At 41.1% G+C, this 25,714-nt stretch overlaps 1 long non-coding RNA gene across 1 annotated transcript; it reads right to left on the bottom strand.

Moving 5' to 3' along the window:
• Nucleotides 1–1,650: 1,650 nt before the first annotated feature.
• Nucleotides 1,651–23,324, bottom strand: LOC109261235 (uncharacterized). The gene is made up of 2 exons (XR_008420655.1): nt 22,753–23,324; nt 1,651–7,357 (listed from the first exon to the last, which is right to left on the bottom strand). It is a non-coding gene; the product is annotated as an uncharacterized LOC109261235 (long non-coding RNA).
• Between the last annotated feature and the right edge of the window lie 2,390 nt (nt 23,325–25,714).

Genomic DNA, 25,714 nt, shown 5'->3' with positions numbered 1-25,714 from the left:
TTGATCAGGGTTGTCTGCAACTTTGCTTAGGTTCTTTTTATTTGCTTAGAATCTTGCAAGGAAAATGGAACTTTCATGAGACCAAATTCACCATGAAGCATTTTAGTCAATAGATACATTGAAAGTGCCTTCCTTTCAAGGGGAAGATTTTTCATCTCTGACAATCCTGGATAAGGAGGGCATGAGTGTCTAACAGGTAGCTTTTCCTGAGAAGAGCCCTCAGAGGACAAGTCTGCAAGAACTTGCTTTTCTCAGCCCCTTTAAAGGCCAGAAGGTTGGCACCTAACTTACAAGTCTTATATCAGGAAATTTTGACCATTCACCCTCTCTTTTACAATATAGATCTAACACGGCAGCCCCAAACCTCTGGGATGCAGCAAAGGCAGTCATAAGAGGGAAGTGTATAGCAAGCCAGGCCTTCCTAAAGAAGGAAGAAAGGTCTCAAATACACAACCTAACCTTACACCTTAAAGAGCTGGAGAAAGAACAGAAAATAAAGCCCAAAACAGGCAGCAGAAAGGAAAAAATAAAGATTTGAGCAGAAACCAATGATACCAAAGTCAAGAAAACGGTAGGACAGATCAATGAAACCAGAAGCTTGTTCCTTGAAAGAAGTAAAAAAATTGCTAAACCCCTAGCCAGATTGATCACAATGAAAAAGGAAAGGACCCAAATAAATAAAATTAAGAATTAAAGAGGAGAGATCACAACCAACACTGCAGAAATAAAAAACAATCTTAAGAGAATATTATGAGCAATTATATTCCGTTTTATTGAGAAATGTGGAAGAAATGGATAAATCCCTAGAAACATATAAGCTACCAAAAGTGGAACAGGAAGAAATAGAAACTTTGAACCCATCACCAGTAAAGAAAGTGGATTATTAATCAAAAATCTCCCAAAAAACAAGAGTCCAGGGCCGGATGGCTTTCCAGTGGACCTCTACCAAATATTTAAAGAAGAGTTAACATCTATTCATGTGAAGCTTTCCCAAAAAATAGAAATGGAAGGCAAGCTACCAAACTCATTCCACGAGGCCAGCATTACCTTGATTCCAAAACCAGACAAAGACCCCACTTAAAAGGAGGACTACAGACCAATTTTCCTGATGTAAATGGATGCAAAAATTCTCAACGAGATACTAGCCAAGCAGATCCAACAATACATTAAAAGAATTATTCACCACGATCAAGTGGGATTTATACCTGGGACACAGGGCTGGTTCAATATCTGCAAATCAATCAATGTGATACATCACATTAATAAAGAGTAAGAACCACATAATCCTCTCAATAGATGCAGAGAATGCATCTGACAAAATACATCATCCTCTCTTGATAAGAACCCTCAAGAAAGGAGGAATAGAAGAATCATACCTCAAGATCATAAAAGCTAGATACAAAAGACCCACTTCTAATATCATCCTCAATGGGGAAAAATTGAGACTTTTCCTCTTAAGGTCAGGAACATGACAAGGATGTCCATGCTTACCATTGTTATTCAGCATAGTGTTGGAAGTCCTAGCTTCAGCAATCACACAACACAAGGAAATAAAAGGCATCCAAATTGGCAAGGAGGAAGTCAAAATTTCAGTCTTTGCAGTCGATACGATACTCTATGTGGAAAATCCAAAAGATTGCACTAAAAAAAAAAAAAACCAAAAAAAAACAAAAAACTGCTAGAACTGATCCATGAATTCAGCAAAGTCGCAGGATATAAAATCAATGCACAGAAATCGGCTGGATTTTTATACACCAATAATGAAGCAGCAGAAAACCAAGGAATCAACTCCATTTACAATTGCACCAAAACCCATAAAATATCTAGGGATAAACCTAACTGAAAGGGTAAAAATTCGATACAGTGAAAACTATAGAAAGCTTATGAAAGAAATTGGAGAAGACACCAAAAGATGGAAAAATATTCCAAGCTCATGGATTGGAAGAACAAATATTGTTAAGGTGTTAGTACTACCCAAAGAAATCTACGTACTCAGTGTAATCCCTATCAAAATAACTCCAGCATTCTTCACAGAGCTACAACAAAAAAACTCTAAAATTTGTATGGAACCAGAAAAGACCCCAAATAGCCAAAGCAATCCTGAAAAAGAAAACCAAGAGTGGAGGTACCACAAGTCCGGACTTCAAGATGTATCACAAAGCTGTAATCATCAAGACAGTATGGTACTGGCACAAAAGCAGACACATTGATCAACTGAACAGAATAGAGAACCCAGAAATGGACCCACAAACGTATGGCCAACTAATCTTTGGCAAAGCAGGAAAGAATATCCAATGGAAAAAAGACAGTCTCTTCACCAAATGGTGTTGGGAAAACTAGACAGTGACATGCAAATATGAAAGTGGACCACTTTCTTACACCATACACAAAAGCAAACTCAGAATGGATGAAAGACCTAAACGCAATGCGGGAAGCCATCAAAATCCTAGAGGAGAAAGCAGGCAAAAACCTCTTTGATCTCGGCCATAGCAACTTCTAACTTGGCGTCTCTGGAGGCAAGGAAAGTAAAAGCAAAAATGAACTACTGGGACTTCAACAAGATAAAAAGCTTAACTGACTGAGCCACCCAGATGCCCCTCCATTGAGCAATTTTAATGGCTTTTCTTAAACCAGAAGGTTGAAACAAAGTTCAGTCTTATACCAAAATAAAGCCTCATGAATCTGTTCATGATTATTACTTTTTACTCCAAATTGTCTTTAATGAAAACTCTGCTCCTCCTTTAGATCTATGTTTATTAATGTGCTAGTCTGGGATCTTTCCCTTTTAGTTAAAAGAACCAAGAATGGAATGGGAAACTATGCCCACTCCAGGTTTAATTAACCTGGAAAACCACTTTGCTCAGACCCTAGATGAGTCATCTAGTGGAAAGACTGTTAAATTTTCAATTCTCAACTCCAGCAAATAAAGCCCCCCCCCCAAAACTAGAAGCCTAGCTCCTGCTGTGACTGAAAGAAACTAGGACATTGGAAAAAAAGATGGTTATAAGTTTAAGAGCTTCAAGGCCCTCCAGCCCTCTTGCCAACCTTTTCAATGTCCTCCCAATTCCCAATGATGGGATTCCAAGGAACAATGGAGCCCTTCCCAACCCTCACTCTTAATCTCTTTGGAGAAACTACTCTCCAGATTGGGAATGAATATATCTCTGTCTTTACTGAAGCTGGAACTAACCCCAGTGCTATAAAGCAGCCCTAGCCTTGGAGTACAAAAACAGTTCATTTGGTGGGGATCTATTAGATCTCAACAGGTTCCTATCTCTGAACCTACTCCCTTTGATCCAGGCCCTTTGAGAGATATACACCCTATTCTCCTTAGTTCTTTGACCCCTATTCATTAACTGGACTGAGATTTCTTAGAAAAATATCATACTGGAATTTCTCTTGTACAAAAGGGAAAAATAATTCTAGAATTTGACAATAGTAACCAAAATAGCAAAAAGGGGAAACAAATGATCCTTTGGCAACTTTTCTGTGCCGTGTCTATGCTGGTACTATAGCTGAGTCTGGCAGTACCGATCATTTATTCCTACTGGATCAGCTACCATCCTCTTTATGGGAAAAATCTTCAACTGATCTTGGCAGAATCCACAGTGCACCTCCCGTCAAGATTCAAATTGATCCTGCAAAACTTCTCCCTAGAATTAATCAAAATCCTATAAATTAAGAAGGCCTTCAAGGCATCAACACCCTAATAGAATGTTACAAGGTTCGTGGCCTCATTATCCCCTGCAGTAGTCCATGTAACACCTCTATTATACCTGTGAGAAAACCCAACTGCTGAGGATAGTACTTTGTCCAAGACCTCCGAGAAATAAATAGCACTGTTATCCCTCGATATACCCTTCTTCCCAAACCTCACACTCTACCAACATCCACTCCCACTGAAAGCAAAGTTTTCACTATCCTTGACCTATGTGCTGTAGTTTTTAGCATTCCAGTTGATATGGACAGCCAGTATGTTTTTGCCTTCACTTGCAGGGAATGACAGTACATCTGGACTGTAACCTCCCTGGGTTTCACAGAGTGCTTCGTGTTTCCCACACACCTGAAAGGCTGATTTGGATGATGGAAAGTGTTCTGTAGGCTCTACTTTGTTACAGTGTGTCTATGATTTGCTTCTGTGTTCCCCTCCTCATGCCTCTTCACACGAAGACAGCATCCATCTGTGAAAACTTTTAGTTTTAAAAGGCCTATGAAGACTCCAAAGAAAAACTACAGTTTGCTCAAACTCCGGTTAGGCATTTAGCTCACGTATTGTCAGAACAAGGCCAATATCTAGATCCAGGCAGACTCAAAGCATCCTCAATCTCCCACAACCTAAAATTACAAGGCTTTTACAAGGCTTTCTTGGACTGGCTGTCTACTGTCAAAACTGGATTCCAATCTTCTCTCTTGAGGCTCAGCTTCTATATGCTTTACTAAAAAAATGAGAATCCTAACCCTACTATTCGGAAAGAGTAGGGGGATGACACAGCCTCCGAAACTTTATACCTTTAATTTATGTTATATGGGCCATTATGTATACAAGAGAGCCTGGTCCTTACTCACGATCACCTTGCATGTCCTACCCCCTGGACCGTCCATCATCAGTCATGGGCTATGAGCCACCCCCCACTCTCCACTGACTCCATTTGGTAAGATGACCTGAACTGGATGAGGGACTTGTAAAGAATATTCATCTTCTTCATGAAAGACTTGGTGGGAATGATGTAGGGATGCTTGTGAGGGCTTGGCAATTCAACTGCAAACCTGCCTGAGGACAGTGTCACATATCTCAAGTTTCTCAGGACATAATGTGCAATGGGCTGTGTCATTTCCCTGTAATGAGGTCAGCTGTAGGTTTCTCTTGTCAAAAAGAAAGAGGATTTTTACACAAAGGCAGACGTATTGGGAGCACTGGTGCCTATCTTACAGACACAATGTTTTGAGCTCTGTGAAGGATGATATGTACCCCTAAGTGTAAGTGCCTCAGATGTCCCTTCTGAAAGGGGGCACATGCATTATATGACACAGACCTTGTGGTCACCATAGTGGAAGTACCAGTGAAGGATCCAGTGCAAAACTGGGGGAACTTGAATCACGCAGGAATAGAAGGGAAGTTGAGCACAGTAAGCAGAGTTTGAGGAGGTGCAGAGGGGAGGGTGCTGGGATCAGTGAGATGCAGTTGGAGGCCATTCCTGGCCACAGCCTGAGCAGGGAGCATGAGGTCCACACGGAGCTGCTATGTGGGATCACTCTCAGTGCACAATGCAGTGTTTATCTCCAAAATGTCAGTGCTGCCAAAGTGCACCTAGGCAATCATCTAAATGGATTGTTTTCTCCCTGGGCTTTCTAAAGGTTCTGGATATTTGTGGGAAAAATTCCCGGCAGATATGGGAAGTTTAATTTGGTCTTACGGAAATGCTTGTCTAAGTTCATATCCCTCAGTGAAACTAAAAGTGAAGAAAGGATCTAGGTCAGCTGAGTGCCTGAACTGGCTTTCAGCCGGAGTCAGACTCCAGTGGGTCAACCTACAATTCAGGGTTGACCAGATGCCACCCCTGCTGGACCCCCGTCATCACCCTGACTACAGCTTTCCATCTCCTCAGACTTCTCTCACAATATCCCAAGGTTTTTCCTGTGTTCCTGCTGTCTCAGCCCTAATACCAGTTCTCAGTGGGACCTACACAGAGCCTCAGCTTTGTTTTCTGTGAAACAGGGGTAATATTTGTTTCTAAGGACATTATGAAAATAAGACATTGAATACAGAATGCATCTGCAAAATGTCTGGGAAGTGTCCACTCACCCTTCTCACAGTTTCAATTAAGATATCTCCACACAATGATCACCAAAAAAAGACGGTCACGGAAGTTCATTAAACTAAGACTGTTAACACCTCAGCCCAGGGATTGGGAATCACTGTTTTAAACAATAAGACAAAGACAGGCTTTTTCTATTAAAACTCAGGACCTACCAGACAAAGAAAGAAAAGATAATTACGAGAATGTGTATATTCATAGATCTACATCTGAGGTGTGAAGACAGTCATATTCCATTACATATAGACTCACAGATGCAGCCACACACTAATGTGTTCATCTGAGGCCACAGATAAACTACAGAAGACAGAATGCATGTAGGAAAACATAAAACCCTAGGGAAATAACCCCAAATCTCGTAAATCTCACTGCCTTATATGACAAGTATTTTGAAATTTGAAGAGGACTGTGTGAGGTGACAGACTATGGTGATTATATATTTTAAAAAGGTGTGAGATCTGCTTGAATGCTTTCCCTGCCCACCCTGCGCCCTCTACCTTGTCCTACTTAGTATCTCCTAATACACCTTTCACCGTTCTCTGTTTCAGTGTCTGCTTCTAGCAGGACTTACTCTCACTCCCCATCGAGTACACACAGTGCGGTTCCTATACACACAGATAACAAACTAGCAGAAATTGCAGTGACAGAGGATAGTAACAAGATCACCTTTTGTGCAGGGGAGCCTGAGAGAGTTTTCTGGGGTGGTGGTAACTTCCTGTATCTAGACTTATGGGGTGCTTGTGCTCATGTATTTTAGAAATATTCACTGACTCCCTGGTCAGATAGACAGGTATCTGTCCCTAGCATATGGCTGATTTCTAATGGTAAGGTATGGTAGGGTAAGGATGAGGGACGAGCAGTGACTGTGGGAGAGGAGTGAGGAGGCCACGCATGGAGTCAGACCCTCGCCCAGGATGCCAGGTCTCCACAGACAGCAACCTTGTGTAGGAGGACTCTGAGGAACACAGATTTCTTGATCAGTCCTGTGAACTCCTTAATCCTCCTCCATATTTCTCACTGAGGGATGGACAGGGCAGAGGCCAGCAGCTGGAGGACACCCTGATCATGGCTGGAGTGAAGCAGTGGACCTGGGGGATTTGGTCAGAGAAAGGGACAGGCAGAAGGTAGGGACAGGGAGTTTGAGAGACAAAGGGAAGAGAAGGAAATGTTTTCTACTGACTTCACCCACATTTCTGTGTGAAGAAAAGGAGATTCTTGTCTCCAAGGGTAGGGAAGAGGGCTGGCAAAAAGAGTGACATTCTCAGTTCAAGTGTCCAGAGTATCTGCCTTGCTCTTGAATACCTAACACAGGAAGCCCATGCTTTCTGTCATAAGTGGAACTGCAGCTCATACCATTTGGTGAAAATTGAAGCAATTATGAAGCCCTCATCATTAAAGCACTGCAACAAGATTATGTGAACATACAGAGAGATAAAATAGAAGATAAAGTCCAAAGGCCGACAGACTGCAATACTTATGGGAATATAGACTATCAGAAAAGAAGGTACCCCAAGGTAGACATTCAGACACCTGGGCAATATCTGAAAATGTAAAAACAAAATTTAGTCCTTCAAAAGCAATGTTAACGTTAGACACAAAGAGATCGTGATGTAAGGTTTAGGGAGAAACCATATGATTTCATGTTGCTGTACCCATGAGATCAAGTCTCATCAAATTATACCCTTTAACTTGAGGCTATTTTTATATGTAACTTATACCTCATTAAAGAGAGTTTCAAAACATAAAATACTAGGAGAAAATGTGGGAAAGTTCCTTTCTAATCCTGAAGTGCATGGGTGATAGGAGTCTGTCTGCCCATGTCTCAAAAATCCAAAATAATAAGACATTTAAAAAATTAATAATTGCAGAGTAAGAGGACCCTGAGTTCACCCTGTCCCATGTTTTCAACTACATAACATCCACGTCCAAGTCCATAAACCACACAGCGATCCAAAGAGTGGCAGAACAAACTCTACACCTAAATAGAAAGAAGCTGCATCTGAAAGGTTAGGAAGGTCAGAAAGGTGGAGGGCAGCTGCCTGCAGGGAGGGCAGAGAAAGTGAGCCCTCACACCAGGGAGCTCACACAGGGAAAACTAATCCTCATAACATTTTAAAACCCAGAGGAGCTGAATTCCCTTGAGTTTGGATCCTGGAGCTTTGGAGGTCAGCTGACCCAGCACTGGGTGATCCAGGAGGGTAAGTGATAGCCAGGTCCCTGCCTGTGTGGAGAAGAGGCAATGTAAACATGGCAGTTTACACAATGCGGGGCAACAGGAGACAGAACTGTTCATGCTGATTTCTGAGTGCGTTGGGGGACTTCTCCAACAATGAGGGAGGTCACACGCATCATTTTTATCCCACACCCCCGCAAAACAAGCACAGAGGCACCTACCATGCGGTAAGGCTGCACAGACACTTGCTGCCCAACCTGTTAGCGGTGCGCCAGTCCCAAGGGTTCACTGGGGGACTCACCCACACCAAGCCTGCTGGTTTCAGTGCTGGTCTCAGAGCAAACTTTGTTAAAACCACACAGGCACCCTGTGTGGCCAGCTGCATGCACAGCTGCCAAAGCATGCTGTGCACATCTGCACTGCACCCAGGTGTGCACCCCCCACCACCCTCATCTGTTTCACCCAGCCACATGCCCCCAGCCACTGATGCACTCCGTGCAGAGCCTCAAGCCCCTGGCTGCCCTGGTCCATGGCCCCCAGCCACCAAAGGACATCAGGAAACCTGGCATAGGACGAGTAGCCCTGTGCAATTTTGCTAACACTCCTGCCCTGCTCCCAAGTTACCCAGCGGGCATATCACCCCACAGCTGGCCTGCCTGGGTCCCACTAATACCACTGAGAGCAAGCACAGCCCACGACAGGCACACAATCAGTGCAGACACCTACAATGAAAGGAAAAGTAACCCAGACACTACAGGAGGGAGTGAGCAATATCCCTAAGGTATTCTCCTGAAGGTCCAGGTCCTGTAAATAGAGACGTGCACTGCTGAGGATTCCAGGACCTCTTATTCATAAATTCATTAGTTTCAAGAGCAGAAGGCACAGCTGACTTTCTTAACACAGAGAAACAGAGCCAGAGAGACAGACAAAATAGGGACACAGAGCTGTTTATCCACAATGAAAGACCTAGGCAAAGCCACAGCCAGAGATCTAAGCCAAAGTGATATAAGTAACATACCTGATACAGAATTTAAAGCAATGATCATAAGGATACTCACTGGAGTTGCAAAACGAGTAGAAGAGTGAGACCCCTGACATAGAGATAAGGAATAACACAGTAGACAGCGAGGATACAATATATGAGAAACATGCTCGCTGGAATGAACAGAGGGATGGAAGAAGCAGAGGAACAAACTAGTGACCTCAAAGACTGGGTAATGGAAATTAATCACACTGAACCAAACAGAGAGAACAGAATTCTGCAACATGAGACGAGACTAAGGGAACTCAGTGATTACAGAAAACATAATAATATTCATATTATAGGAGTCCCAGAAGAAAGAGAAAAGGGGGCAGAAAATTAATTGGAGGAAATAATAGCTGAAAACTTCCCTAATTGGGGGAGGGAAACAAACATCCAGATCCAAGAGACTAGAGAACTCCCATTAAAATCAACAAAAGCAGTCGAACACCCAGACATATAGTAAGCAAACTTGCAAATTGCAGTGATAATAAAGAAAAACTCTTAAAACCATCAAGACAAAAGAAGTCCTTAACTTACAAAACAAAAGAAGTCCTTACAAGACCCATAAGGCTAGCAACAGATTTCTGAACAGAAACCTGGCAAGTCAGAAGGGAGTGACAGGACATATTCAAAGTGCTGATTGGAAAAATCAGCAGCCAAGAATACTCTATCCAGCAAGGCTATCACTCAGAATGGAAGGAGACACAGTTTCCCAAACAAAAACTAAAGGAGCTCGTACCACTATACCAGTCCTTCAAGAAATATTAAGAGGGACTCTGAGTGCAAAGGAGAGACCAAAAGTGACAGTATAGAGGTACAAGACACAAATCAAGTAAAAAATGAATATTTCTGTAAAAAAAATCAGTTAAGGAACTCAGAAAAATGGATTTGAAATATAGTAACATTTACCAAAAACCTAGGGAAGAGAAAATAATGGGTCCAAAGGTAAAAGACCATCAACTTAATACAATCTGTTAAATGCAGAAGAGGTTACATAAAAACCTAACAGTAACCATATATCAAGAAACAGTCGTAAATATGCAAAGAATAAAGAGAAAGAAATGAAAATGTATCACTAAAGAAAATCAGCAAAACATGAAAGAAAGACAAGAAAGGATCAGAGAAACTCATGAGAAACCACAACAAAACAGGTAATAAAATGGCAATACATACATACATATCAATCATTACTTTGAAGGTAAATGGAATGAATGCTCCCATCTAGAGATGTACGGTGTAAGAATGGATGAAAAAACAAAACAGGTTTATATGGCTACCAGTGACCCATTTTACACCTCAAGAATGATAGTGAGAAGATAGAGAAACAGCACATAAATGAATGTCAAAAGAAAGCTGGAGTAGCAATACTTGCATCAGAAAAAAATACACTTAAAACAAAGTACATAATAAGAGACAGAGGAGGACACTATATAACAGTAAAGGGTACAATCCAAAAAGAAGATATAACAACTGTAAATATATCCCACAATTAATTGGGATTTATTCCCAAGCTGCAAGGGTGGTTCAATATTCGCAAATCAATCAATGTGATACAATATCTCAACAGGAGAAAGGATAAGAACCATATGATTGGGGCACCTGGGTGGCTCAGTCATTTAACAGTCCGACACCAGCCTCAGGTCTTGACCTCATGATTCGTGAGTTCAAGCCCCGAGTTGGACTCTGTGCTGAAAGCTCAGATCCAAGAGCCTGCTTCGAATTCTGTGTCTCCCTCTCTCTGCCCCTCCCCTGCTCACACTCTCTCAAAATTAATAAACGTTAAAGAAAAGAACCATACGGCCATTTCAATACATGCAGAAGAAAGCATTTGACAAAGTACAACATCCATTCATGATTATAACCCCCTCAAGTAGGTTTACAGGGAACATACATCGATGTAATTAAGGTTATCCATGAAAACCCCTTGGTTAACATCATCCTTAATGGGCAAAATCTGAGAGCTTTTCCTCTAAGGTCAGGAACAAGACAAGGATGTTTATTCTCCCCACTTTTAATAAACATAATACTGGAAGTCCAAGCAACAGCAACCAGACAAAAAAAATAGAATAAAACCAAACCAAATTAAATTAAATTAAAATAAAATAAAATAAAATCCAAATCTTGAAGAAGTAAAACTTTCACACTTTGTAGATTACATGACACTATATATAGAACCCCTAAAAAGTCCACCCAATAACTGCTAGAACTGATAAATGAATTCAGCAATGTCACAGGATACAAAATCATTGTAAAGAAATCTGTTGCATTTCTAGAACGTAATGAAACAGTAGAAAGAGAAATTAAGAAAACAGTCCCAGTTACAGTTGCACACCAAATAAGATATCTATGAATAAATCTAACCAAAGTGGTGAGCAACCTATACTCTGAAAACTATAAAACACTGATGAAAGAAATTCAAGATGACACAAAGAAATGGAAGGGTCCATGGACCCATTCCATGCTCATGGGTCAGAAGTACAAATATTGTGAAAATGTCTATACTTTCCAAAGCAATTGACACAATTAATGCAATCTCCATCAAAACACCAACAGCATTTTTCTCCGAACCACAACAGTCCTAAAATTTGTATGGAACCACAAAAGACCCCAAACTTCGGAGTAAACATTCTTTATGTGAAGTGATAATTATGGATGGTATTATGCCTCTGGATCTTCTGCTCCAAAACACTTTAACTCTGGCCTAAGCATTTGAACAAACGTTAGACATATCCCAACCAAGGATCATTCTACAAAATACATTCTACAAAAGTACCCTCAAAACTTTGCAGATTATGAAAAATATGGAAAATCTAAAAATTGTCATGGCCAAGTGGAGCCAAAGGAGACAGGATGACAAAATGTAATGCACCAGCTGGGATGAGTCTGGAACAGACGAGGTTAAAACCGAAGAAATCTGAGTAAAAATATAAACTTTAGTTAATAATTCCATATCTCTTTGGGATATTGATTGTGATAATGTACCAACTCATATGACATCAATAGAAAACAGTCTGATGTATGTGGACACTCAGTACTATCTTCCTAATTTTTTTGGTAATTAGAAACCCATTATGAATGAAAAGATTATTAGTAATCATGGTTTTATTTTTTCAACACATAATATTATACAACTAGTTCTAGTATTAGTTACTAGTGATTGACATTTACCTATTCTTACTGTTCTTACTATGTTTAATTTAAATAATAGCATTCATGTTACAGAAAACTGAATGCACAATGATATACAATTCATAGAAACATCTCCTTTACATATTTTAAGAACATATATATATATGTGTGTGTGTGTGTGTGTGTGTATATATATATATACACATACACACACACACACACACCACTGTATTATGTGGTATGTAAATTAACTGTTTTTCTTATCTTGAATGAGCATGTCATTGAATGGCTTTCCATAAAGGTGGTTATCCTAGATAATGAATGATACTCAGATTTTACAGGATGTACTTCACATCATGCCTGAACATTTTCAAAAAAAAAATGTAAAAATGGCCAGATGATTCATTGTGACTGGCTCACTTATTCTAAAGAATCCTTGTTTTAATATTTTCATGCATATTTTTAGCAGGAATAAAACAGAATCAAATATTTCCAAATCAAAGAGATATTCAAAGACTGGAAGAATGATAGTTCAAGGGGTTTCAGAAGGAAAAGATGTGACCATGAAGTGGCAGTCACAGGCAAGCAGCTTTCTCTGAGCCACTTAAACAGGTTTGCATGAGTGGATGTCCATCACAGCATGTGACTTGCCAAAGGGTAAGACCCAGAAGTACAAGAGGGAAAGACAACGCTTTAGGAAGAGGTGACTTGGAAAGGGTGCTTCTGTGCCTAAGTGATGGCTCAGCAGCCTGGCTGGGCGTCCCTGGGTCAAAGATTTCAACAGGCCAGCAGTAACGTAGACTCACAAAGTTCTTAGTAACTTAGATCAAAGTAACTTAGACCCACAATGATCTTAGAGTCACAGAGTTGATCTTCATCTATGATTAGGAGATGGTCATAGTTCCACAGGATATGAAATTGGGCCGGCAGTAGATGGCTAAAATATTATTTAAGAGCATATTTTTAATAAAAAATGGATGTGTAAAAATTTGGGTTCGGAATGTTAAGAAAAATCACAGGCCCATCATGGAGTTACTTACATTAAGGCCCCATGTCACCAAACCTAGTTTCATTCCTGCAGCAATGTAACCTTTAACCAGTCAACAAAGAATTTCCTAGTCAGTGCTGGAAATTTAACTGATAGATCACTGCCATTCCCCTCAGGGAGGCCATCTTGCCTAAATAAGGTATTCTGTACCACTATTTTTTTTTTTTCAGTTTATTTATTCTGAGAGAGACAGAAAGAGAGCACATGCAAGGGAGGGGCAGGGAGAGAGGGAGAAAGAGAATCCCACGACCACGAGGTCATGATCTGAGCCAGGATCAAGAGTCAGACACTTAACCAAGCCATCCAGGCACCCCAAGAATGTGAAGTTTCAAAGGTTAGCAGGCTTGGCTGGGACACAGCTCTGGGGGCACTGGCCTACTCCTGGAGAGAAGGCAGCAAACTACTTGCAGGCATATGGCATGGAAACAGTGGTCTGTACAATGCCTGGCACACACAGTGGGGAGATTATACACTCATCTTGGAGAGCATCCCTGTGAGGCAGTGTTCACAAAGAGGGGACAAAGGAACTGGGACAGAGGAGCTGGGTGACACCATTTCCCTCCTCTGCCCCCCAGCATAAACACAGAGCCACCTGCTGTAAACGAGGCAATTCCCACACGGACTGCCTAACCTGCTTAGACCAAAGACCACACCCTGTGCTCTGGCAAGACTGGCCTTCCAGGTCAAGCTTGCCTCCATCCCAATGGAGCTGGCCCCTTCCCCAGAAGACTAGCAGAAGCCCCTGACCACACCACCTCTCTTGTCCAGACAGTTGTGCAGGGCTTCACTTCTAGTGGCAGTCGTTCCAAGTCTCATTTAACAAGCAGATCAGAGCAGACCTAGATAAAACTCACCACGTTCTGGCAAAGGACCATACATTGCCCATACAACTGGCCTGAAGGATAGTGCAGCCAGAACACAAAACAGTACACGCAACACACACCACAGACACTCCCTGATGTGCCAGGCCCTGGACACTAGACAGGCATATGGCATGGAAACAGTGCTCTTCGTAAAGCCATTCATCTCACAGGCAGGTAACATAATGAGCTTTTGTAACACAGAGAGGCAAATACTCAGCCAAAATGCCAAGACAAGAGGAATGCATCCCAAATGAAAGAACAAGATAAGGTCATGGCCAGAGAAATGGAAGGAACACTTCCAAATTCATTCTATGAGGCCGGCATGGCCTTGACTCCAAACTGGACAAAGACCCCACTAAAAAGGAAAACTACAGACCAATTTCCCTGATGAACCTGGATGCAAAAATTCTCAACAAAAATTAGCAAACCAGATCCAACAATACATAAAAAGAATTAATCCCCACAATGAGGTGAGATTTATTCCTGGTATGCACAACTGATTCAATGTCTGCAAATTAACAGATGTGATACATCACATTGATAAAAGAAAGGATAAAAACCACATGATCCTCTCAATAGATGCAGAAAAAGCATTTGACAGCATCCTTTCTTGATGAAAAAAAAAAAACCCTCATGAAAGGAGGGATAGAAGGATCGTGCCTCAACATCATAAAGTCCAGATACGAAAGTCCCACAGCCAATATCATCTTCAATGGGGAAAAGCTGAGAGCTTTACCCCTAATGTTAGGAACACGACAGGGATGTCCACTCTGGCCACTGTTATTCAACATACTGTTGGAAGTCCTAGCCTCAGCAATCAGAAAACAAAAAGAATGCAAGGTGTCCAAATTGGCAAGGAGGGGTCAAACTTTCCCGCCTTGCAGACGTAATACTCTCCGTGGAAAATCCAAAAGACTCCACCAAGAAACTGCAAGGACTCATATAGGAATTCAAGAAAGCCTCAGGATATAAACTCAATATACAGAATTTGATGCATTTCTATATGCCAATAATGATGCAGCAGAAAGAGAAATCAAGGAATTGATCTCATTTACAATTGCACTGAAAACCATAAAATACCTAGGGATCAACCTAACCAAAGAGGTAAAAGACCAGTACACTGAAAACAATAGAGGGGCACCTGGGGGCTCAGTCAGTTAAGCGCCGACTTCAGCTCAGGTCATGATTCCCCAGTTTGTGGGTTTGAGCCCTGCGTCAGGCTCTGTGCTGACAGCTCTGAGCCTGGAGCCTGTTTCAGATTCTGTGTCTCCCTCTCTCTATGCCCCTCCCCTGATCACGCTCTCTCTCTCTCTCTCTCTCTCTCTCTCCCTCTCTCAAAAATAAACATTTAAAAAAATAAAAGAAAAACAACAGAACGAAACAAAGAAATTGAAGAAGACACAAAGAAATGGAAACACATTGCATGCTCATGGATTATAAGAACAAATATTGATAGAATGTCAATACTACCCAAAGCAATCAACACATTCAATGTAATTCCTATCAAAATAACACCAGCATTCTTCACAGAGCTAAAACGAACAATCCTAAAGTTTGTATGGAAATAGAAAAGACCCGGAATAGCCAAAGTAATGTTGAAAAAGAAAAACAATTCTGGAGACATGCCAATTTTGGACTTTATGGTGTTATACAAAGCTGTAATCATCAAGACAGTATGGTACGGACACAAAAACAGACACAGAGATCAATGGAACAGAATAGGGAACCCAGAAGTGGACCCTCAAACATATGGCCGACTCATCTTTGACAAAGCTGGGAAGAATATCCAATGGACAAAAAGAATCTCTTCAGCAAATGGTACTGGGAAAAGTGGAGAGTGAGAAGAATGAACCTGAACCATGTTCTGAAACCACACACACACACACAACCTCAAAATGGATGAAAGATCTAAATGTAAGACAGGAAACCATCCAAATCCTAGACGAGAAAACAGGCAACCTACCTCTTTGATCCTGGCCACAGCAACTTCTTGCTTGTCGTGTCCCCAGAAGCAAGGGAAACAAAAACAGAAATGAACTATTGGGACCTCAAGATAAAAAGCTTCTGCACAGCAGAGGACACAATCAGCAAAACTAAAAGGCAGCTGAATGGAATGGGAGGAGATATTTGCAAGTGACATATCACATAAAGGGTTAATATCCAAAATCTATAAAGAATTATCAAACTCGACACCCAAAAACCAAATAATCCAATGAAGAAATGGGCAAAAGACATGAAGAGACACTTTAACAAAGAAGACATCCAGATCGGTCACACATGAAAAGTTGCTCAACCTCACTCGTCATCACTGAAATACAAATCAAAACCACAAGGAGATATCCCCTCACACCTATCAGAATGGCTAAAATTAACACCTCAGGAAACGACACGTGCTGGCAAGGATGCAGAGAAAGGGAACCCTTTTGCAATGCTGGTGGGAATGCAAACTGGTGTAGCCACTCTGGAAAATAGTATGGAGATTTATCACAAAAACTAAAAACAGAACTACACAATGACCCAGCAATTGCACTACTAGGTATTTATCCAAAGGATACACAAACGCTGACTCAAAGTGGCACATGCACTCCAATGTTTACAGAAGCATTATCAAAATTAGCTAAATTATGCGAAGAGCCCAAATGACCACTGACTGATGAATGAAGAAGAGGTGGTATATTGATACAATGGAATATTACTCGGCAATCAAAAAGAATGAAATCTTGCTATTCGCAACAACATGGATGGAAGCGGACTCTATTATGCTAAGCAAAATATGTCAGAGAAAGACACACATCATATGATTTCTCTCGTCTGTGGAATTTAAGAAATAAAACTGATACACATAGTGAGAGGAAAGCAGAAATAAGATACACACAGAGAGGGAGTCAAACGATAAGAGACTCTTAAATATAGAGAACAAACGCAAGGCTCCTGGAGGGTTAGTGAATAGGGGAATGGGCTAAATGGGTGATGGGCATGGGAAGGGCACTTGGGATGAGGACTGGGTATTTTTGTACTTGATGGATCACTAAATTCTACTCCTGAAACTGTATTCCACTATAAGATAACTAACTTGGGCTTAAATTTAAAAATAAATAAATAAATATTAAAAATAAATAAATAAATGTACCACAAGTCAAAAGAAAAGAATATTTAAATCAGACTCTTTGAGTGGAAATGAAAAGACCAAAAGTGATACAGACAACAAAGGATCAGAGAAAACATCAAGAAACAATGGCAAAACAACTAATAAAATGGCACTAAATATATATCTATCAATAATTACTCTGAATGTAAAAGGACTAAATGCTCCAATCAAAAGACATTGGGTAGGGTGTCAGAATAGACAAAAGAAAAAAAAGCAAGCAAACAAACACACAACAAGACCTATCTAGATGCTGCCTACAAAGCCTTATTTGGACCTAAACTCATCTGCAGACTTAAAGGGAGGGAATGAAGAAATATTTCTCATGCCAATAATGTCAAAAGAAAGCCAGTAGCAATACTTATATCAGGCAAAATAAACTCTAAAACCAAGACTGTATTTTTGTATCCTTTGGGTAAATACCTAATAGTGAAATTGCATGCACCCAATATTTATACCAGCATTATCAACAATAGCCAAACTATGGAGAAAGCCCAAATGTCCCATCAACCGATGAAGGTATAAAGGAGGTGTGGGGTAGGTGTGTGTGTATATATATGTATACACATATATACGTATATACATACAAATGTATATACATATATACACACATATATACATATAAATGTATACACATATGTACATATAATGCATACATACATACAGTGGAATATTACTCAGCCATCAAAAAGAATGAAATGTTGCCAATTGCAATGATGTGAATAGAGCCAGAATGTATTGTGCTAAGTGAAATATGTCAATCAGAGAAAGACAAATATATGATTTCATTCCTGTGGAATTTAAGAAACAAGCCAGATGAAAACATGGGAAGGGGGGAGTAAAAGAGAAGAGTGGTAACAAACCAATGAGTCTCTTAATGATAGAGCAAAACCTGAGGGTTGATGGAGGGAGATGGGTGGGGGATGGGTTTTAAGGAGGGCACTTGTTGTGATGAGCACTGGGCGTTGTATGTAACTGATGAATCACTAAATTCTACTCCCGAAACCAATCATGCACTGTACGTCAACTAAAGCTTAAATTTAAAAAAATAAAGCTGTAACAAGAGATGAAGACGGACACTGTCTCATAATAAAGGGGACAACCAAACAAGAAGATCCAACGATTGTAAATTTTTATGCACCCAACATACAATCACTGAATATATAAAACAATTAACGACAAATGTAAAGAAACACATTTATAATAATGTAAGGATAGTAGAGGACTTCAACACATCACTCACATCAACAGACAGAACGTCTGAGGAGAAAGCCAACAGGGAAACAATGGCTTTGAATGATACACTGGATCAGATGGGTTTAACATATATTCAGAACACTCCATACTAAAATGGCAGAATACACATTCTTTTCAAGTGCACATGGGACATTCTCCAGAATCGATCACATTCTAGGTCACAAATCAGGCCTCAACAGATACCCGGAGACAGAAATCAGACCAAGCATCTTTTCTGACCACAAAGCTAGGAAACTTGAAGTCATCCGCGAAAGAAAGAAAGAAAGAAAGAAAGAAAGAAAGAAAGAAAGAGAAAGAAAGAGAAAGAAAGAAAGAAAGAAAGAAAGAAAGAAAGAAAGAAAGAAAGAAAAAATAAAGGCCACAAATAAGGGGTGGTTAAACAACATGCTACTAAACGAATGGGTCAACCAGGAAATCAATGAGAAAATACACTGAAACAAATGAAAATGAAAATGAAAATGAAAATGAAAATGAAAATGAAGATGCACTGGTAAAAACCTTTGGAATGAGGCAAAAGCAGTCTAAGATGGAAGTATATATAGCAATACAAGCCTACCTTACAGAGCAAGAAAAATCTCAAACAATCGAAACATACAACCAAAGGAATGAGAAAAAGAACAATGCAAGCCTAAAGACGGCAGAAAGAAGGAAATAATAAAGATTAAGGCAGACATAAGTGATAATAGAAACTAGAAAAACACTAGACCAAATCAGTGAAACCAGGGGCTGGTTCTTTAAAAACAGGAATCAACTTGAAAACCTCCTAGGCAGACTTTTCACAAAGAAGAGAGAAAGGACTCAAATAAATAAAATCACAAAAAAGACAGGAGAAATAACAGTCCACAACACAGAAATACAGTTAGAAGATAATATTAGGGAAAACTATAGGCAACAAATTAGACACTCTGAGAAATATGGATAAATTCCTCGAAACACATAAACTACCAAACCTGAAACAGGAAGATACATAAAATCTGAAACCAGAAAGAAAATGAATCATTAATAAAAAAATATCTCCCCCAACACAAGAAGAGTTCAGGGCCAGCTGGCTTCACTGATGAATCCTACCAAACGTTTAAAGGAGAGGTGATATCTATTCTTCTCGAATTATTACAAAAAATAAAAACGAAGGAAAACTACCAATTCATGTCATCAGGCCATCATTACCCTGATACCAAAGCCAGATAAAGACTCCCCTAAAGCAGAAAACTGCAGGGGCCCCTGGGTGACTTGGATGGTTGACTGTCCAACTCTGAACTTCAGATTAGGTCATTATCTTGCAGTTCCTGGGTTCAAGTCCCACACTGGACCCTGTGCTGACAGTGTGGAGCATGCTCACGATTCTCTCTCTCCCACCCCTCTGCCCTCCCTCACGTTTATATACTCTGTCTCTCTAAGTAAATGAATAAACATTTAAAAATGTATTTAAAATTTTTAAAATAAAACTGCAGACCAATAGCCTGATGAGTATGTATGCAGAAATTCTCAAGAAAATACATTCAAACTAAAGTCAGCATAGAATCAATGACCATGATCAAGTGGGATATAATCCTGGGCTGCAAGGGTGGTTCCACATTCACAGATCAATCAACACGATGCACCACAGTAATAGAAGAAAGGATAAGAACAATATGATGCTTTCCACAGATTCAGGAAAAGCATTTGACAAAATGTCACATCCATTCATGATAAAAACCCTCAGCAAAGTAGATTGAGACTCAACCTAACTGCACATACTAAAGGCCATCTGTGAAAAACCCACAGCTAATCTCATCCTCAGTGGGGAAAAACTGAAAGCTTTTCCTCGAAGGTCAGCAACAAGGCAGGGATGACCCCTCACACCACTGTTACTCCACATAGTATTGGAAATCCTAGCCACAGCAATCAGACAACAAAAAGAACTAAGAGGCACTAAATCGGCAAGGAAGAAGTGGAACGCTCGCTATTTGTAACTGACATGAGGCTCTCTATAAAAAACATGAAAGACCCCCATAAAAATTGGTAGAAGTGATACATGAGTTTCACAAGTCACAATATACAGAAATCAATGTAGAGAAATCTATTGCGTTTCTATAGATGAATCATGGATTAACAGAAAGAGAAAGTAAGGAATCAATCCCATTGACAGGTGCACCAAGTACCACAACATACCAGGAATAAACCCAACCAAAGAGGTGAAAGACCTATACTCTAAAGGCTATGAAACACTGATGAAAGAAATGGAAGAGGACACAAAGAAATGAGAATACATTTCATGTTCATGGATGAGAAGAACAAATACTGTTAAATGTCTACACTCCTCAAAACAATCTACACATGTAATGCAATCCCTATCACCCTAACAAAACATTTGTCACAGAACTAGAACAAGTAATCTCAAAATTTGTATGGAACGACAAAAGACCCCAAACAGCCAAAACAAACTTGAAGAAGAAAAGCAAAGCTGGAGACCTCACAGTTCCAGACTTTAGGTTATATTACAAACCTGTAGTGATGAGAACACTGTCCTGGCAAAAAAGAAAGAAAGAAAGGAAGGAAGGAAGGAAGGAAGGAAGGAAGGAAGGAAGGAAGGAAGGAAGAAAAAAAACACACACAGACACATAAATCAATAGAATGGAAACCCAGAGATGAACTCACATCTATATGGTCAATTAATTCTCAACAAAGCAGGAAAGAATATCCAATGAAAAAAAGAGAGTCTTGGGGCACAAGGGTGGCTCAGTCACGGAAGCATCTAATTGTGGATTCCGCTCAGGTCATGATCTCAGTGTTTATCAGTTTGAAACCCGTGTCAGGCTCTGCACTGATAGTGTAGAGATTCTCTCTACAGCGTGGGATTCTCTCTCTCCATTTCTCTCTGCCCCTCTTCTGCATGCTCTCTGTCTCTCTCTCAAAAAAAAAATAAATAAATACATTAAAAAAAGTCTCAACATATGTTTTTAGAAAAACTAGACAGCAACTTGCAAAACAAAACAAAACAACAATAGACCACTTTCTTACAACATACACAAAAATAAATCCAAAATGGATAAAGACCTACGTGTGAAACCCGAAACCATAAAAATCCCAGAGGATAACACAGGCAGTATCTTCTTTGACAATGGCTGTACACACACGTCTTTGCTGATATATCTCCTGAGGTAAGGGAAACACAAGCAAAAAGAATGGGACTTCATAAAAATAAAAAGCTTCTGTCACCAAGGAAATAATCAACAAAACTAAAACACAACCTACAGCATGATCATATTTGCTAACGACATCTGATGAAGGGTTAGTGTCCAAAATATATAAAGTTATACACACCCAAAAAATGAGAAATCCAACTGAAAATGGGCAGAGGACACGAATAGATATTTTCCCAAAGAAGACATACAGATAGCCAAGAGACACATGAAAAGATACTCAACAATACTGATCTTCAGGGAAATACAATTCAAAAGTACAATGAGAGAACTCATCACATCTGTCAGAATGACTAAAATCAGTGAATGACGAAACCACATGTGTTGCCAAGGATGTGGGGAAAGAGGAAACCTCTTGCACTGTTGGTAGGAATGCAAACTGGTGCAGCCACTCTGCAAAACATCATGGAGATTCCTCAAAAAATTGAAAACAGAACTACCTTACAATCCAGCAATTTCACTATGCGATATTTACACAGAGAATACAAAAATCATACTTCAAAGGGATACAGCAGCATTTTCTACAACAGCCAAATTAAGGAAACTGCCCAAGTTTCCATCAACTGACAAAGAAATTGAGATGTAGTATATGGAATGGAGTATTATTTAGCTGTAAAACATGAAATCTTGTCATTTGCCACGAGGTGAATGGAGCAAGAGAATGTTATGCTGGGTGAAATAAGCCTGTCAAAGACAAATTCCATATGATTTCACTAACACATGGAAATGAAACAAAACAAAGGGGGCGGGGGTTGGGGGGATTGGGGGAAGGAGAAAGTGACAAACAGACTCTTAACTAGGAAAAAAACTGAGGATTTCCACAGTGGGATGGCGGGGGGTGGGGGTGGGGGGATGGATGAAACAGGTGATGGGAATTAAGACGTGCACCTGGGATGAGCACCCAGTGACTTGTGCAAGTGTTGCTCTATATTTACACCTGAAACTAATATTACACTCTACCTTTACCACCTGGAATTTAAACTCAAAAATAACCTAAGGTTAATGACACCTACCTACCAGGTTTTCTGTAGTTTTCAACCACTTCACTAATTGGAGAAATAACCATGAAAATTTGTAAAAGCATGAAAGATGTGGGGGACAGTTTGTGCCCTTACCTCGGTCTTTGGTTCCAGCAGGACTCGGAAAGTGGGTCCCAGCTCATTCTTCTAGAAGGTCCTGAGATGAATATTTCATGTATTCACATCCTAACTGAATGCAGCTCCCGGTCTTCTGAATTTCTGTCGGGATTTCTCCCTAGAAACCAGCCAGAATCTGGAACAAACCATTCACGGCATCCATGATGTGATGTCGTGAGACCCCGCGATCCACGGGTCCTTTAATAAAATACGTCTTGTTCAAATACTGTCCGGGAAAGTGAGGAATGAAACACGGGAACAGCCCACAAAATGCAAGGGCCTGTGCTGCTGACCGACTGGCCAGTGCCCAGGGAAGCCACCCAGGGCCCTCTCCTCAACACTCAGTGCAACAAGGCAGCTTCTCTCTGGCAACTCAGGAGACACCAAGTTGCTGCAAGGCTCCCAAGGTCTCCCCTGGGGAGGGCGGCAGAACCTGCTGGAAACGCAGCTCTGGTCTCTGTCCTCAGGCAAGGGCAGAGGCCTTGAGTGCTCTGGGAGCAACAGAAGCCCTTCATGCTCTGAAGTGCCCTGGGTCAGAAAAGCCGATGGGGCGCCCTCTGCCGGCCATCACTGCACACCCAGAGGAACTGTCCCTCCTGGTTTGTGGTGCTCGCACGCCATCTGCTGGCCAGGGTGGGAATTTCTGCAATGTTGAAGTCCATGGCCCTCAGCTGAGGGACTGAAGGTGTTCTGGGCAAATAAGCCTGTTCTCCACATTGGGAGGGGTCTTAGTGACAGGGCCTGGGACACTAAGAAATCTTTTCCTTCTCCTTTCTTGTGAGTGAAGAATGAAACCACATTTATTTATGTAATGACATCATTTGTAACGCTTGCAGCAAGGGTCACAGAAAAATAGCCCACCTATTTACACATGCTGAACAAGAGCTAATTGTGTTTACCACCAAAATACTTAGGTTAGATAAAGAACTGACACCTTTGAGAGACAGATACCAGCTTCCAGCTATGGAATGGATAAGTCCTAGGGCTACAAGGTACAGCCAATGGAATAGAGTCAATCCTGTAATAATAATGTTGCATGCTTTCACATGATAGCTACACTTGTGGTTAAGTACAACATAATTTATAGATATATGGAATGACTACACTTTATGCCTAAAACTAATACAACAAATGTGTGAACAATATTTCAATAAATAATTGACATCCTTTACACTATTTTTAATTTCTCCTTCTTTGCCATTAAAAAATCATTCCTGGGGCGCCTGGGTGGCTTACTCAGTTAAGCGTCCAACCTCGACTCAGTTCATGATCTTGCAGTCCATGAGTTTGAGCCCCACGTCACGCTCTGACAGCTCAGAGCCTGGAGCCTGCCTCAGATTTGGCGTCTCCCTCTCTCTCCCCGCTCCCCAGTTGGGGGTCTCTCAATAAAAGAAAAAACAATAAACATTAAAAATTTTTAAAAAATCATTCCTAATTTAGACTCTGTGAAATTCCATTTATCCCACATTCTCTAACATCACCATCTTGATGTTGAGAGCTTCTCTGAAAAGTCACTAATAACATCTTTGATGGACACTTGTGACAGGTCAGAATGCAACTTACAGGGAGCTACATGTCTGTTATGACTTTAAGTATCCTTGGCTAATATTTTCAAATTATGAAAATGAGCTGGGTCCCAGCTCATTCTTCTAGAAGTTTCTGAGAGTCAACATTTGGCGGCTTCACTTCCCAACTGAATGCGGCTCCTGTTCCTCCCAATTTGTGTCTGGATTTCTCCCCCGAAACAAGCCTGAACCTGGAACAAACCAAGCCCAGCCTCTCTGACGTGGCGTCACGGGACCCCCTGAATCCACGGATCCTCCAGGGAAATACCGGCAGGGGAAATGAGGAACAAACCACGGAACAGACCAGAAAAAGCGAGGGACTGTGCCGCCAACCGACCACCCGCGCTTCCAAGGAAGCCGCCCAGGCCCTGCCTCCCCTGCCTCGGGACTCAGCCCCACCACCTAGGAGACGCCAAGGGGCTGCGAAGCCTCCAGGGTCTCCCCCAGGCCCGGGGGCGGAACCTGCTGGAAGCGTAGCTCTGGCTCTTTGCCCACACTCAGTGGCACTGGGTCCTCAGAAGCAAGGAAGCCTTTCCAGCCCCGGAGCGCCGTGGATCAGAAAAGCCTAGTGGGCGCCTTCTCAGGCCATCACTGGCCACGCAGAGGCCCGGCCCCTCCCTGGGCGTGGTGCGTGCGCGCCCTCTGCCGGCCGCCGTGCGAATTCCTGCAATGCTCAAGGCCATGGCTGCTCAGCTGGAAGTACTGACAGTGCAGCTGGTCCAGTGAAGCCTGTTCTCCTGATCCGGAAGGGTCTTAGCGAAGGGCTTGCTTGGGACACAAAGAAACCTTTTCCTTCTCCTTTTTACTGAGTGCAGAATGAAACCGAATTGATTGACCTAGTGATATCATGTGTAATGCTTTAAGCAGCATTCGCAGAAATACAGACTGCAAATTGACACCTGCTGACCTACAGGTCATGGTGTTTAGCACCGAAATACTTGGGTAAATAAAAAAGTTGACACCTCTGAGAAAGAGATACAGGCTCCCAGCTATGGAATGAATAAGCCATTGGGATCCAAGGTACAGCCCATAGAATAGCGTCAATCCTGTAAGAAAGCGTTGCATGCTTTCGCAATATAGCTACCCCTGTAGAGGTACCTGGAGAGCGTAATGTATACACACGGAATCACCATGATATATGCCTGAAACTAATACAACATGGTGAGTCTACTATATTTCAATTGAAAATGACAATATTTTTAATTTCTCCTTCACCATTAAAAATTATTTCTAATTGAGAACATATGGAATTCCATTTATACCACATTCTCTAATGTCACCTTCTTGATGTTGAGAGCTTATTTTTCAAGTTGTCAATAATGTCTTTGAGGACACAAATGTGACAAGGTCAGAATGAGCATCTAGAGGGAGCTACA

Source organism: Panthera pardus, unplaced genomic scaffold, assembly GCF_024362965.1.
Source record: "Panthera pardus isolate Hobbes unplaced genomic scaffold, ASM2436296v1 HiC_scaffold_8, whole genome shotgun sequence".
Taxonomy (NCBI): Eukaryota; Metazoa; Chordata; class Mammalia; order Carnivora; family Felidae; genus Panthera; species Panthera pardus.
This window is presented reverse-complemented; position numbering and strand designations above follow the sequence as displayed.